Source organism: Leuresthes tenuis, unplaced genomic scaffold (genome assembly GCF_036924035.1).
Source record: "Leuresthes tenuis unplaced genomic scaffold, fLeuTen1.0.hap1 SCAF_6, whole genome shotgun sequence".
NCBI classification, from domain to species: Eukaryota; Metazoa; Chordata; class Actinopteri; order Atheriniformes; family Atherinopsidae; genus Leuresthes; species Leuresthes tenuis.
The window spans coordinates 31,986,325-32,001,275 of NW_027325360.1; the positions used below are offsets into that span (position 1 = coordinate 31,986,325).

At 41.9% G+C, this 14,951-nt stretch overlaps 3 non-coding genes across 3 annotated transcripts; 2 read left to right on the plus strand and 1 right to left on the minus strand.

The window, feature by feature from the left end:
- The first annotated feature begins 12,333 nt into the window (after nt 1–12,333).
- On the plus strand, nt 12,334–12,447 carry LOC140310743 (U5 spliceosomal RNA). Its single transcript, XR_011916786.1, has one exon. It is a non-coding gene; the product is annotated as a U5 spliceosomal RNA (small nuclear RNA).
- Nucleotides 12,448–12,755: 308 nt separating this feature from the next.
- LOC140310750 (U2 spliceosomal RNA) lies at nt 12,756–12,939 on the plus strand. Its single transcript, XR_011916792.1, has one exon. It is a non-coding gene; the product is annotated as a U2 spliceosomal RNA (small nuclear RNA).
- A 1,448-nt stretch (nt 12,940–14,387) lies between these two features.
- On the minus strand, nt 14,388–14,503 carry LOC140310827 (U5 spliceosomal RNA). Its single transcript, XR_011916861.1, has one exon. It is a non-coding gene; the product is annotated as a U5 spliceosomal RNA (small nuclear RNA).
- Nucleotides 14,504–14,951: the final 448 nt, after the last annotated feature.

The window sequence follows — 14,951 nt, forward strand, 5'->3', positions numbered from 1 at the left end:
TCGGCTACTAAAAGGTGTGAAAGTCCGACCATGGTTTGTAAAAAGCGGGTAAGAAAAGGTGCGAATGCCCGACAATGTATGATCAAAAGAGGGAGTGGAGGTTTTCGGCTGCAAGAAGGTCTGAATGTCCAACCATAATTTGTAAAAACCGGGGAAGAAAAGGCTCGAAAGCCCGACTATACACCATCAAAAGTGGGAGCGGAGGAGTTCAGCTGCAAGACGGTCTGAATGTCCATCAATAATTGCTAGAAAACATGAAAGAAAATTTTCGAATATCAAACTGCACATGATCATAAGCGGGAGAGGAGGTGTTCAGCTGCTGGAAGGTGTGAATGTCTACCCATAATTACTGAAAAATGGGTAAGAAAAGGTGCGAATGTCTAACCATACATCATCAAAAGAGGGAGCGGAGGTGTTCCGCTGTAAGACGGTGTGAATGTCCGACCATAGATGGTAAAAAGCGGGTAAGAAAAGGTTAAATTACCCGACTGTACACAATCAAAAGAGGGAGCGGAGTTGTTCAGCTAAGAGAAGGTGTGAAAGTCCGACCTTGGTTTGTAAAAAGCGGGTAAGAAAAGGTTCGTATGCCCGAATATACACCATCAAAAGCGGAAGCGGAGGTGTTCGGCTGCAAGATATTGTGAACGTCCGACCAAAGTTTGTAAAAAGCAGTTAAGAAAAGGTTCGAATATCTAACCAAATATAATCAAAAGCGGGAGCAGAGCTGTTCGACTGGAAGTAGGTGTGAATGTCAGATCATAATTTGCAAAAAGCTGATGAGAAAGGGTGAGAATGCCCGACTATACACCATCAAATGCGGTAGCGGAGTTATTCGGCTGTGAGTAGGTGTGAATCTCCAACCATAATTGCTGAAAAATGTGTTAGAAAAGGTAAAAATGCCGGTCCATACATCATCAAAATCGGGAGAGGTGGTGTTCAGCTGCAAGAAGGTCTAAATGTCCATCAATAATTGCTAGAAAACATGAAAGAAAATTTTCGAAAATCAAACCACACATGATCATAAGTGGGAGAGGAGGTGTTCAGCTGCAAGAAGGTGTGAATGTCCACCCATAATACCTGAAAAATGGGTAAAAAAAAGGTGCGAATGCCCAACCATACATCATCAAAAGAAGGAGTGCATGTGTTCGGCTACAAGAAGGTGTGAACGTCCAACCAAAGTTTGTAAAAAGCAGTTAAGAAAAGGTTCGAATATCCAACCATACATAATCAAAAGCGGGAGCAGAGCTGTTCGACTGCAAGTAGATGTGAATGTCAGATCATAATTTGCAAAAAGCTGATGAGAAAGGGTAAGAATGCCCGACTATACACCATCAAATGCGGGAGCGGAGTTGTTCGGCTGTGAGTAGGTGTGAATCTCCGACCATAATTGCTGAAAAATGTGTTAGAAAAGGTAAGAATGCCGGTCCATACATCATCAAATGCGAGAGAGGTTGTGTTCGGCTGCAAGTAGGTGTGAATGTCCAGCCATAATTACTCACAAACGGGTAAGAAAAGGTAGTATTGCCAGACCATATATGATCAAAACAGGGAGCGGAGGTGGTTCAGCTGCAAGAAGGTTTGAATGTCCGACTAAAGTTCAAATATATTAACAAAAGCGGGAGGAGAGGTCTTCGGATGAGAGTGGTTGAAAATTTCCAACCATAATGTATAAAATGCGGTGAAAAAAAGGTGTGATAGAACACTAAAAGGTGGAGCGGAAGTGTTCGGCTGCAAGAAGGTGTGAATGTCCGACTATATTTGGTGAAAAGCAGGTGAAGCAAGGTCTGAATGCCCAACCTTACATCATCAAAAGCGAGATCAGAGGTGTTTGGCTGCAAGAAGGCCATAGTTTGCCAAAAGCGGGTAAGGTGCGAATGTCCGACTAAATATCAACAAAATTTGGGGCGGAGGTCTTCGGATGCAAGTGGGTGTGAATGTCCGACTATATTTGGTGAAAAGCAGGTGAAGCAAGGTCTGAATGCCCAACCTTACATCATCAAAAGCGAGATCAGAGGTGTTTGGCTGCAAGAAGGCCATAGTTTGCCAAAAGCGGGTAAGGTGCGAATGACCGACTAAATATCAACAAAAGTGGGGGCGGAGGTCTTCGGATGCAAGTGGGTGTGAATATCCCACCATACAAGTATGGTGGAGAGGAAGCTGTGAATGGCCGACCATAGTAAAAGGCGGGTGAGAGAAGGTGCGAATGTCAAACCATACATAATCAAAACAGGGAGCGGAGGTGTTCTGCTGTAAGAAGGTGTGAATGTCCAACCATAGTTGGTAAAAAGCGGGTAAGAAAAGGTTAAAATACCCGACTGTACACAATCAATAGCGGGAGCGGAGTTGTTCGGCTACTAAAAGGTGTGAAAGTCCGACCATGGTTTGTAAAAAGCGGGTAAGAAAAGGTGCGAATGCCCGACAATGTATGATCAAAAGAGGGAGTGGAGGTTTTCGGCTGCAAGAAGGTCTGAATGTCCAACCATAATTTGTAAAAACCAGGGAAGAACAGGCTCGAAAGCCCGACTATACACCATCAAAAGTGGGAGCGGAGGTGTTCAGCTGCAAGACGGTCTGAATGTCCATCAATAATTGCTAGAAAACATGAAAGAAAATTTTCGAATATCAAACTGCACATGATCATAAGCGGGAGAGGAGGTGTTCAGCTGCAAGAAGGTGTGAATGTCTACCCATAATTACTGAAAAATGGGTAAGAAAAGGTGCGAATGCCTAACCATACATCATCAAAAGAGGGAGCGGAGGTGTTCCGCTGTAAGACGGTGTGAATGTCCGACCATAGATGGTAAAAAGCGGGTAAGAAAAGGTTAAATTACCCGACTGTACACAATCAAAAGAGGGAGCGGAGTTGTTCAGCTGAGAGAAGGTGTGAAAGTCCGACCTTGGTTTGTAAAAAGCGGGTAAGAAAAGGTTCGTATTTCCGAATATACACTATCAAAAGCGGAAGCGGAGGTGTTCGGCTGCAAGATATTGTGAACGTCCGACCAAAGTTTGTAAAAAGCAGTTAAGAAAAGGTTCGAATATCTAACCAAACATAATCAAAAGCGGGAGCGGAGGTGTTCGACTGGAAGTAGGTGTGAATGTCAGATCATAATTTGCAAAAAGCTGATGAGAAAGGGTGAGAATGCCCGACTATACACCATCAAATGCGGTAGCGGAGTTGTTCGGCTATGAGTAGGTGTGAATCTCCAACCATAATTTCTGAAAAATGTGTTAGAAAAGGTAAAAATGCCGGTCCATACATAATCAAAATCGGGAGAGGTGGTGTTCAGCTGCAAGAAGGTCTAAATGTCCATCAATAATTGCTAGAAAACATGAAAGAAAATTTTCGAAAATCAAACCACACATAATCATAAGTGGGAGAGGAGGTGTTCAGCTGCAAGAAGGTCTGAATGTCCGACCAATAATTACTGAAAAATGGGTAAGAAAAGGTGCGAATGCCAAATCATACATCATCAAAAGCAGGAGCGGATGTGTTCGGCTACAAGAAGGTTTGAATGTCCAACCATAGTAAGTAAAAGGTGGGTAAGAAAAGGCTCGAATGCCCGACTATATACCATCAAAAGCGGAAGCGGAGGTGTTCGGCTGCAAGACGGTGTGAACGTCCGACCAAAGTTTGTAAAAAGCATTAAGAAAATGTTCGAATATCCAACCAAACATAATCAAAAGCGGGAGCAGAGATGTTCGACTGCAAGTAGGTGTGAATATCAGATCATAATTTGCAAAAAGCTGATGAGAAAGGGTGAGAATGCCCGACTATACACTATCAAATGTGGGAGCGGAGGTGTTCGTCTGTGAGTAGGTGTGAATCTCCGACCATAATTGCTGAAAAATGTGTTAGAAAAGGTAAGAATGCCGGACCATATATCATCAAAAGCGGTAGAGGTTGTGTTCGGCTGCAAGAAGGTGTGAATGTCCAGCCATAATTACTCACAAACGGGTAAGAAAAGGTACTATTGCCAGACCATATATGATCAAAACAGGGAGCGGAGGTGGTTCAGCTGCAAGAAGGTTTGAATGTCCGACTAAAGTTTGTAAAAAGCGGGTAAGACAAGGTGTGAATGCCCGACAATGTATGATCAAAAGAGGAGCGGAGGTTTTCGGCTGCAAGAAGGTCTGAATGTCCACCCATAATTACTGAAAAATGGGTAAGAAAAGGTGCGAAAGCCCAACCGCACATGATCATAAGTGGATGAGAAGATGTTCGACTGCAAGTAGGTGTGAATGTAAGATCATAATTTGTAAAAAGCGGGTAAGAAAAGGTAAGAATGCCCAACCATAAATTATCAAAAGCGGCAGCAGAGTTTCGGCTGGTATTTATCAATGTCTAGATAGATTTCAACAAAAAACAACGTTGTACTTTGCAGTAAAAGAAAGTGCAAATCAAAAGTTTTAGGAATCCGAGAATAAGCTTATTTTCATGAGTACTGCACGATTTTGGATTTTATGTATAAAATGAATTTCTTCACGCAAACTAAGTTAACACTGCTTTGTCCTTCATATGTACCCATTTCTACATATATTTCAAGCATAAACTTCCTCATATTACCCTGAATGAGAAAGAGCCACACTTGTGATTAAGCCATACCTCCCTTTTGAGGAGTTCTGCATGATTTGGGATTTTATCTATAAAATTAATTCCTTCACTCAAACTATGTTAAAACGGCTTTTACCTTCATATTTATCAATGTCTTGATAGATTTAAACAAAAAAACAACGTTGTACTTTGCAATAAAAGAAAGAGCAAATCAAAAGTTTTAGGAATCCGAGAATAAGCTTATTTTCATGAGTTCTGCACGATTTCGGATTTTATGTATAAAATGAATTCATTCACTCAAACCAAGTTAAAACTGCTTTTTCCTTCATATTTATCAATGTCTAGATCAACTTCAACAAAGAACAACATTGTATTTTGCAGTAGAAGAAAGAGCAAAACTGAAGGATCAGGAATCCGAGAATAAGCTTCTTTTCATACGTTCTGCATGATTTGGGATTTTATGTATAAAATGAATTCCTTCACTCAAACTAAGTTAACACTGCTTTGTCCTTCATATGTACCCATTTCTACATATATTTCAAGCATAAACTTCCTCATATTACCCTGAATGAGAAAGAGCCACACTTGTGATTAAGCCATACCTCCCTTTTGAGGAGTTCTGCATGATTTGGGATTTTATCTATAAAATCAATTCCTTCACTCAAACTATGTTAAAACGGCTTTTACCTTCATATTTATCAATGTCTCGATAGATTTAAACAAAAAAACAACGTTGTACTTTGCAATAAAAGAGAGCAAATCAAAAGTTTTAGGAATCCGAGAATAAGCTTATTTTCATGAGTTCTGCACGATTTCGGATTTTATGTATAAAATGAATTCATTCACTCAAACCAAGTTAAAACTGCTTTTTCCTTCATATTTATCAATGTCTAGATCGACTTCAACAAAGAACAACATTGTATTTTGCAGTAGAAGAAAGAGCAACACTGAAGGATCAGGAATCCGAGAATAAGCTTCTTTTCTTATGGGCAAGTGGGAACTGCTTTGTCCTTCATATTTATCAATGTGTAGATGGATTTCAACTTCTTCTACTTCAAAGTCCAATGTTTTTCTTTGTTGAAGTCGATCTAGACATTGATGAATATGGAAGGACAAAGCAGTTCTAACTTGGTTTGAGCAAAGCAATTCATTTTATAGCAAAATCCGAAATCGTGCAGAACTCATGAAAGCAGGCTTATACTCGGATTCCTGAAACTTTAGATTTGATCTTTCTTTTACTGCAAAGTACAACGTTGTTGTTTTTTTTTAAAATATTTCTAGACATGGTAAATATGAAGGACAAATCAGTTTTAACATAGTTTGAGTGAAGTAATGCATTTTATAAGCAAAATCCCAAATCATGCAGAACTCACGAAATGCTTTTTCTCGCTTTTCACTGCTTTTTACAAACTTTGGTCGGACGTTCACACCTTCTTGCATCCGAACACCTCCGCTTCCGCTTTTGATGATGTATATTCGGGCATTCGAACCTTTTTTTACCCGCTTTTTACAAACCATTGTTGGACTTTCACACCTTCTTGCAGCCGAACACCACCTCTCCCGCTTTTGATGATGTATGGTCCAGTATTCTTACCTTTTCTAACACATTTTTCAGCAATTATGGTCGGACATTCACACCTACTCACAGCTGGACACCTCCGCTCCCGCTTTTGATCATACAATGTCGGGACATCGCTCCTTGTCTTACCAGCTTTTTACAAACTATAGTCAGACATTCACACCTTGCAGCTGAACCTCCGCTCCCTGTTTTGATCATGTATGGTCTGGCAATACTACCTTTTCTTCCCCCGTTTGTGAGTAATTATGGCTGGACAATCACACATACTTGCAGTCGAACAGCTCTGCTCCCGCTTTTGATTATGTTTGGTTGTATATTCGAACCTTTTCTTAACTGCTTTTTACAAACCATGGTCGGACTTTCACACCTTCTTGTAGCCGAACAACTCCGCTCCCGCTATTGATTGTGTACAGTCGGGTATTTTAACCTTTTCTTACCCGCTTTTTACCAACTATGGTCGGACATTCACACCGTCTTACAGCGGAACACCTCCGCTCCCGCTTTTTATGGTGTATAGTCGGGCATTCGAACCTTTTCTTACCCGCTATTTACAAACTATGGTAGGACATTCAAACCTTCGTGTATCCGAAAACCTCCGCTCTCTCTTTTGATCATACATTGTCGGACATTCGCACCTTTTCTTACCCGCTTTTTACAAACCATGGTCGGACTGTCACACCTTCTTGTAGCCGAACACATCCGCTCCCGCTATTGATTGTGTACAGTCGGGTATTTTAACCTTTTCTTACCCGCTTTTTACCAAGTATGGTCGGACATTCACACCTTCGTACAGCGGAACACCTCCGCTCCCTCTTTTGATGGTGTATGTTCGGGCATTCAAACCTTTTCTTACCCGCTTTTTCCAAACTATGGTCGGCCATTCACAGCTTCCTCACCACCATACTTGTATGGTGGGATATTCACACCCACTTGCATCCGAAAACCTCCGCCCCCACTTTTTTTGATATTTAGTCGGTCATTCGCAGCTTACCCGCTTTTGGCAAACTATGGCCTTCTTGCAGCCAAACACCTCTGATCTCGTTTTTGATGATGTAAGGTTGGGCATTCAGACCTTGCTTCACCTGCTTTTCACCAAATATAGTCGAACAGTCACACCTTCTTGCAGCCGAACACTTCTGCTCCACCTTTTAGTGTTCTATGGGGTATTCACACCTTTTTTTTCACCGCATTTTATTGATTATGGTTGGAAATTCTCACCCACTCATCCGAAGACCTCTCCTCCTGCTTTTGTTAATATATAGTCGGGCATTCAAACCTTTTCTTACCCGCTTTTTACAAATTATGGTTGTACATTCAGACCTTGCAGCCGAAAACCTCCGCTCCCTCATTTGATCATACATTGTCAGGCATTCGCACCTTGTCTTATCCGCTTTTTATAAACTTTAGTCAGACATTCAAACCTTGCAGCTGAACCACCTCCGCTCCCTGTTTTGATAATGTATGGTCTGGCAATACTACCTTTTCTTACCGGTTTGTGAGTAATTATGGCTGGACATTCACACCTACTTGCAGCCGAACACCACTTTTCCCGCTTTTGATGATGTATGGTCCGGCATTCTAGTCTTTTCTAACACATTTTTCAGCAATTATGGTTTGACATTCACACCTACTCACAGCCGAACACTTCCGCTCCCGCATTTGATGGTGTATAGTCGGGCATTCTCACCCTTTCTCATCAGCTTTTTGCAAATTATGATCTGACATTCACACCTACTTGCAGTCGAACAGCTCTGCTCCCGCTTTTGATTATGTTTGGTTGGATATTCGAAACTTTTCTTCACTGCTTTTTACAAACTTTGGTCGGACGTTCACACCTTCTTGCAGCCGAACACCTCCGCTTCCGCTTTTGATGATGTATATTCGGGCATTCGAACCTTTTCTTACCCATTTTTCAGTAATTATGGGTAGACATTCACACCTTCTTGCAGCTGAACACCTCCTCTCCCGCTTATGATCATGTGCAGTTTGATATTCGAAAATTTTCTTTCATGTTTTCTAGCAATTATTGATGGACATTCAGACCTCCTTGCAGCTGAACACCTCCGCTCCCGCTTTTGATGATGTATAGTCGGGCTTTCGAGCCTTTTCTTCCCCGGTTTTTACAAAATTATGGTTGGACATTCAGACCTTCTTGCAGCCGAAAACCTCCGCTCCCTCTTTTGATCATACATTGTCGGGCATTCGCACCTTCTCTTACCCGCTTTTTACAAACCAGGGTCGGACTTTCACACCTTTTAGTAGCCGAACAACTCCGCTCCCGCTATTGATTGTGTACAGTCGGGTATTTTCACCTTTTCTTACCCGCTTTTTACCAACTATGGTCAGACATTCACACCTTCTTACAGTGGAACACCTCCGCTCCCTCTTTTGATGGTGTATGTTCGGGCTTTCGAACCTTTTCTTACCCGCTTTTTACAAACTATGGTCGGACATTAAAACCTTCTTGTAGCCGAACACATCCACTCCTGCTTTTGATGATGTATGGTTGGGCATTCGTACCTTTTCTTACCCATTTTGCAGTAATTATGGGTGGACATTCACACCTTTTTGCATTTTAACACCTCCTCTCCCGCTTATGATCATGTGCGGTTTGATATTCGAAAATTCTCTTCCATGTTTTCTAGCAATTATTGATGGACATTCAGACCTTCTTGCAGCTGAACACCTCCGCTCCAGCTGTTGATGGTGTATAGTCGGGCTTTCGAGCCTTTTCTTCCCCGATTTTTACAAATTATGGATGGACATTCAGACCTTCTTTCAGCCGAAAACCTCCGCTCCCTCTTTTGATCATACATTGTCGGGCATTCGCACCTTTTCTTACCCGCTTTTTACAATTCATGGTCGGACTTTCACACCTTTTAGTAGCGGAACAACTCTGCTTCCGCTATTGATTGTGTACAATAGGGTATTTTAACCTTTTCTTACCTGCTTTTTGCCAATTATGGTTGGACATTCACACCTTCTTACAGCGGAACACCTCCGCTCCCTCCTTTGATGGTGTATGTTCGGGCATTCGAACCTTTTCTTACCCGCTTTTTACAAACTATGGTCAGACATTCAAACCTTCTTGTAGCCGAACACATCCACTCCTGCTTTTGATGATGGTTATTCAAACCTACTTGTTGCCCGCTTTTCATTAATTATGGGTGGACATACACACCTTGTCGCAGCCAAACACCTCCGCTCCCTGTTAGGATCATGTATGGTTGGGCATTCGTACCTTTTCTTACCCATTTTGCAGTAATTATGGGTGGACATTCACACCTTCTTGCATTTGAACACCTCCTCTCCCGCTTATGATCATGTGCGGTTTGATATTCGAAAATTCTCTTCCATGTTTTCTAGCAATTATTGATGGACATTCAGACCTTCTTGCAGTTGAACACATCCGCTCCAGCTGTTGATGGTGTATAGTCGGGCTTTCCAGCCTTTTCTTCCCAGATTTTTACAAAATATGGATGGACATTCAGACCTTGTTTCAGCCGAAAACCTCCGCTCCCTCTTTTGATCATACATTGTCGGGCATTTGCACCTTTTCTTACCCGCTTTTTACAAACCATGGTCGGACTTTCACACCTTTTAGTAGCGGAACAACTCTGCTCCCGCTATTGATTGTGTACAATCGGGTATTTTAACCTTTTCTTACCTGCTTTTTGCCAACTATGGTCGGACATTCACACCTTCTTACAGCGGAACACCTCCGCTCCCTCCTTTGATGGTGTATGTTCGGGCATTCGAACCTTTTCTTACCCGCTTTTTACAAACTATGGTCAGACATTCACACCTTCTTGCAGCCGAACACTTCCGCTCTACCTTTTAGTGTTCTATGGGGTATTCACACCTTTTTTTTCACCGCATTTTATAGATTATGGTTGTAAATTCTCACCCACTCTTATCCGAAGACCTCTCCTCCTGCTTTGGTTAATATATAGTCGGGCATTCGAACCTTTTCTTACCCGCTTTTTACAAATTGTGGTCGAACATTCACACCTACTTGCAGCCGAACACCTCCGCTCCCGCTTTTGATGGTGTATAGTCGGGCTTTCGAGCCTTTTCTTCCCCGTTTTTTACAAATTATGGTTGGACATTCAGACCTTGCAGCCGAAAACCTCCGCTCCCTCTTTTGATCATACATTGTCAGGCATTCGCACCTACTTGCAGCCGAATACTTCCGCTCCACCTTTTAGTGATGTATGGTTGGCATTTGGCACCTTTTCTTACCCTTTCTTACCCTACTGATTGCTTAAGATTAAGTTGTTTTTTCTCAAACTACAACATTTTTTTAATTGTTGAAACTTGATTTGAAGTGGATAAATAAGGAGGACAAACAGTTTTAAGTCAGGCTGATAGAAGGAATTAATTTTATAGCAAAATCTGTATTTCGTCATATGTCGAGAGATGCATATTGCTGAAGAAGTTCTTTCTCATTCTACAAAGTACAACGTTGTTTATCGTTGAAACTTGATTAGACATGAATAAATATGAAGGACAAAGCAGTCTTAACTTGGTTAGAGTTAAGGAATTCGTTTTATAGGAGAATCCGAATTCGTGCATAACTCGTAAAATAGAGCTTATTTTCGGATTCCTGAAGAATGAGTCTGGTTCTTTCTCATAATACAAAGTTTGTTGTTTATTGTTGAAACTTCATCAGAAGTGAAGAAATAAATGAATGCCTATCAACAAATGTGGGATCTAAACTCTAGTGCTTCCTCTAAAATAATTTCCTTTCTCAATTCAGAAATGTGTGTGTGTAAGTCACAACACCCGTGACACCAAAATGGCTTTCTTTTCTCTCTTTTCTCTACACTCTGCACTGTGAGCACACACACCAAATCAGAAAGGCTTTTTTCTCTCTTTTCTACATTATGGACTGTGGGGACACAAAACCGCTCTCTCTTTTTTTTTTTGATTGTGTGCCAGGGCGTTGTCTCACGTATTAGATTATGCTTACGATACGAATGGGTTTATCAGTCACATCAGAATCCATACATACTGATCCTCCCGTAATAAAATGGTCGGATCTTATCAAACACACTTTGTTTCTTGTGACAATCAAGTCAGCGAAACAGCGTATACACGTCAAGACACTGAATCAAGTTTGCCACAAGAACTCATAAGTTTGGCAGTATTGCTCTGCCGTCAGCAATCATACACCCATTTTATTTTCGTGAGACATGTGCAGGCACCTGTTCATCTACTGTTCTATCACTATGAATTAGTTTATCTATTATCAATAAGGATACTTCTACAACTACTATCAAAGTATGTCCAGACTTCTTATGTTGTCAGTTGTTATATATATGAATAAGTGGGTAGCTACTGACAAGCATTAAGCATGTAACACAGCCCAAACATATAACATTTCAGGACACACCACACAGTTAACAACCACAGTGAAGTGTCAAAGCCCAAACATGTAACATTCAACAGGACACTTACACAACACATTCAAATCAAACAGTCAGACAACATACAAGAACATATACCCCAGCCGGCATTGCTCCCTGCCTATTTTCCTACAGCTCACTATGTGTGCGCACACCTTTATTCACAAACTCTTCAACTTATACTCTTTTACCAAAGCTGCTACAGCTCGATTGGCCGAATACCCTTAGATCCTATTTCGGTGAATTTGACATCTGCCTTACATGTAACAGATTAGCGGTTTAGCAGTTTTAATTTAGTTCGAGTGAAGGAATTCATTTTATCGCAAAATCCGAAATTGTGAAGAACTCATGAAAGTAAGCTTATTCTCGGATTCCTGAAACTTTAGATTTGCTCTTTCTTTTACTGCAAAGTACAACGTTGTTTTTTTTTTGATTAAATCTTTCTAGACATGGTAAATATGAAGGACAAAGCAGTTTTAACATAGTTTGAGTGAAGGAATTCATTTTATAGATAAAATCCCAAGAGTCTGCTGAGAAAAGAGAGTGAATGCGAAGTAGACTTTAACACGGCTCTGGGAGCGAGCCGAGTGTGGGCTAACCGGGAGAATTGCTTGAAAGAAACGCGACACCGAATGAGCGGTCAGAACAAAGCCTCAATACGGTGTTCCCGTGGTGTTTTTGTTGCTGCCTTGTCGATTGCACAGGGGCAAGCGTTTCAACCAAGCAACGCTCACCATGGGGAAGGTGGCTATGGCAACTAGCCTGATGCCCTGCTCCCGCAGTGACGGATAATCGTACTCTGGTTTCTCTTCATAACATACAAGTCTTTCGCCTTTTACTAAAGACTTTCGTGGAGAGCAGCACTAATGAGTTGTTTCTATTTTTGGCAGGCTTTACCTTTGCGGGTGAAGCCCTTTCTGTCTGTGCAAAATAAATTTTGTTACTGTGCAGAGTTACTTCTCTGAGTAGAGTCGCCTTACTTGTTGCGATTGTGCCGATGTTCGAAGCTGGAGTGCAAAGTTGTTGCTTGAATGGTGCTTGCTGGAGCATGCGGGAGTGCAAAGTTATACCATTTAAAAGGGCTGAAGAGTGCTCAGTGCAGCAGGTGGGCGGAGGTGCAACGTGACACTCTGGCCACCTATGGCCATAAAAAGAACACTGCTACAAGTGCGCATTGTGCCAGCAAGGGCCCTCGGACCTGAAACAGTGGACAGTTATCGCTTCTCGGCCTTTTGGCTAAGATCAAGTGTAGTATCTGTTCTTATCAGTTTAATATGTCCTCTATACGAGGACTACATATTAAATAGATTTTTAAGAATAGGAGTTGAAAAAGAAGCTTGCTCCGTTCACTCCAAGCATCGACCCAGTACTGCAGTGCCGCTGGGAACGGTGCGCTCTTCTCTGCTCTTGTGAAAAAGCAAACAGCGATGCAGGATGGAAGTTTCAGGGAGCCCAAGATGAAACTTTCTTTTAATCTGCTGAGAAAAGAGAGTGAATGCGAAGTAGACTTTAACACAGCTCTGGGAGCGAGCTGAGTGTGGGCTAACCGGGAGAATTGCTTGAAAGAAACGCGACACCGAATGAGTGGTCAGAACAAAGCCTCAATACGGTGTTCCCGTGGTGTTTGTGGCTGCCTTGTCTTTTGCACAGAGTAAAAGACAAGGCAGCCATCGAATAGGGCCCGATTGTTCCTACTTGGTCAGCCGAGGAGCAAGGGGGGGGGAGCAAGCGTCTCAACCAAGCAAATCTCACCAAGTAGGAACAATCGGGCCCTATTCGATGGCTGCAACACCTGAAAGAGATATTGATGCGAGACCCGATCAAAAGCTTTTTCAAAGTCTAAATTTAAGATGACAAGCCGGGTGTTTCTGTCTCTAGCGTAATCAATGATGTCTCGAATCAGTACGAGGCTGTCGGTGAGTTGTCTCTCTGAGATGACACAAGCCTGGTCTGGGTGAATTACCTCCTCTAAAACAGAGGACATCCGTGTCGTTAAAACCTTGCTAAAAAGTTTACAGTCAAAGTTTAAAAGTGTGATGGGCCTCCAATTCTTTAGGTCAGTCTTATCATTTTTATCAGAAGTGAAGAAATAAATGAATGCCTATCAACAAATGTGGGATCTAAACTCTAGTGCTTCCTCTAAAATAATTTCCTTTCTCAATTTAGAAATGTGTGTGTGTAAGTCACAACACCCGTGACACCAAAACGGCTTTCTTTTCTCTACACTCTGCACTATGAGCACACACACCAAATCAGAAAGGCTTTTTTCTCTCTTTTCTACATTATGGACTGTGGGGACACAAAACCGCTCTCTCTTTTTTTTTTTATCGTGTGCCAGGGCGTTGTCTCACGTATTAGATTGTGCTTAAGATACGAATGGGTTTATCAGTCACATCAGAATCCATACATACTGATCATCCCGTAATAAAATGGTCGGATCTTATCAAACACACTTTGTTTCTTGTGACAATCAAGTCAGCGAAACAGCGTATACACGTCAAGACACTGAATCAAGTTTGCCAAAAGAACTCATAAGTTTGGCAGTATTGCTCTGCCGTCAGCAATCATACATCCATTTTATTTTCGTGAGACATGTGCAGGCACCTGTTCATCTACTGTTCTATCACTATGAATTAGTTTATCTATTATCAATAAGGATACTTCTACAACTACTCTATCAAAGTATGTCCGGACTTCTTACGTAGTCAGTTGCTATATATGAATAAGTGGGTAGCTACTGACAAGCATTAAGCATGTCACACAGCCCAAACATATAACATTTCAGGACACACCACACAGTTAACAACCACAGTGAAGCGTGTCAAAGCCCAAACATGTAACATTCAACAGGACACTTACACAACTCCCGGTAATATAATAGAAACAACTCATTAGTGCTGCTCTCCACGGAAGTCTTTAGTAAAAGGCGAAAGACTTGTATGTTATGAAGAGAAACCAGAGTACGATTATCCGTCACTGCGGGAGCAGGGCATCAGGCTAGTTGGTATAGCCACCTTCCCCATGGTGAGCTTTGCTTGGTTGAGACGCTTGCCCCCCCCCCCCTTGCTCCTCGGCTGACCAAGTAGGAACAATCGGGCCCTATTCGATGGCTGCCTTTTCTTTTACTCTATGCAAAAGACAAGGCAGCAACAAAAACACCACGAGAATCCCGTATTGAGGCTTTGTTCTGACCGCTCATTCGGTGTCGCGTTTCTTTCAAGCAATTCTCCCGGTTAGCCGACACTCGGCCCGCTCCCATAGCCGTGTTAAAGTCTACTTCGCATTCACTCTCTTTTCTCTGCAGACTCTTGGGATTTTATCTATAAAATGAATTCCTTCACTCAGACTATGTCAAAACTGCTTTGTCGTTCATATTTACCATGTCTAGAAAGATTTAAACAAAAAAAACAAC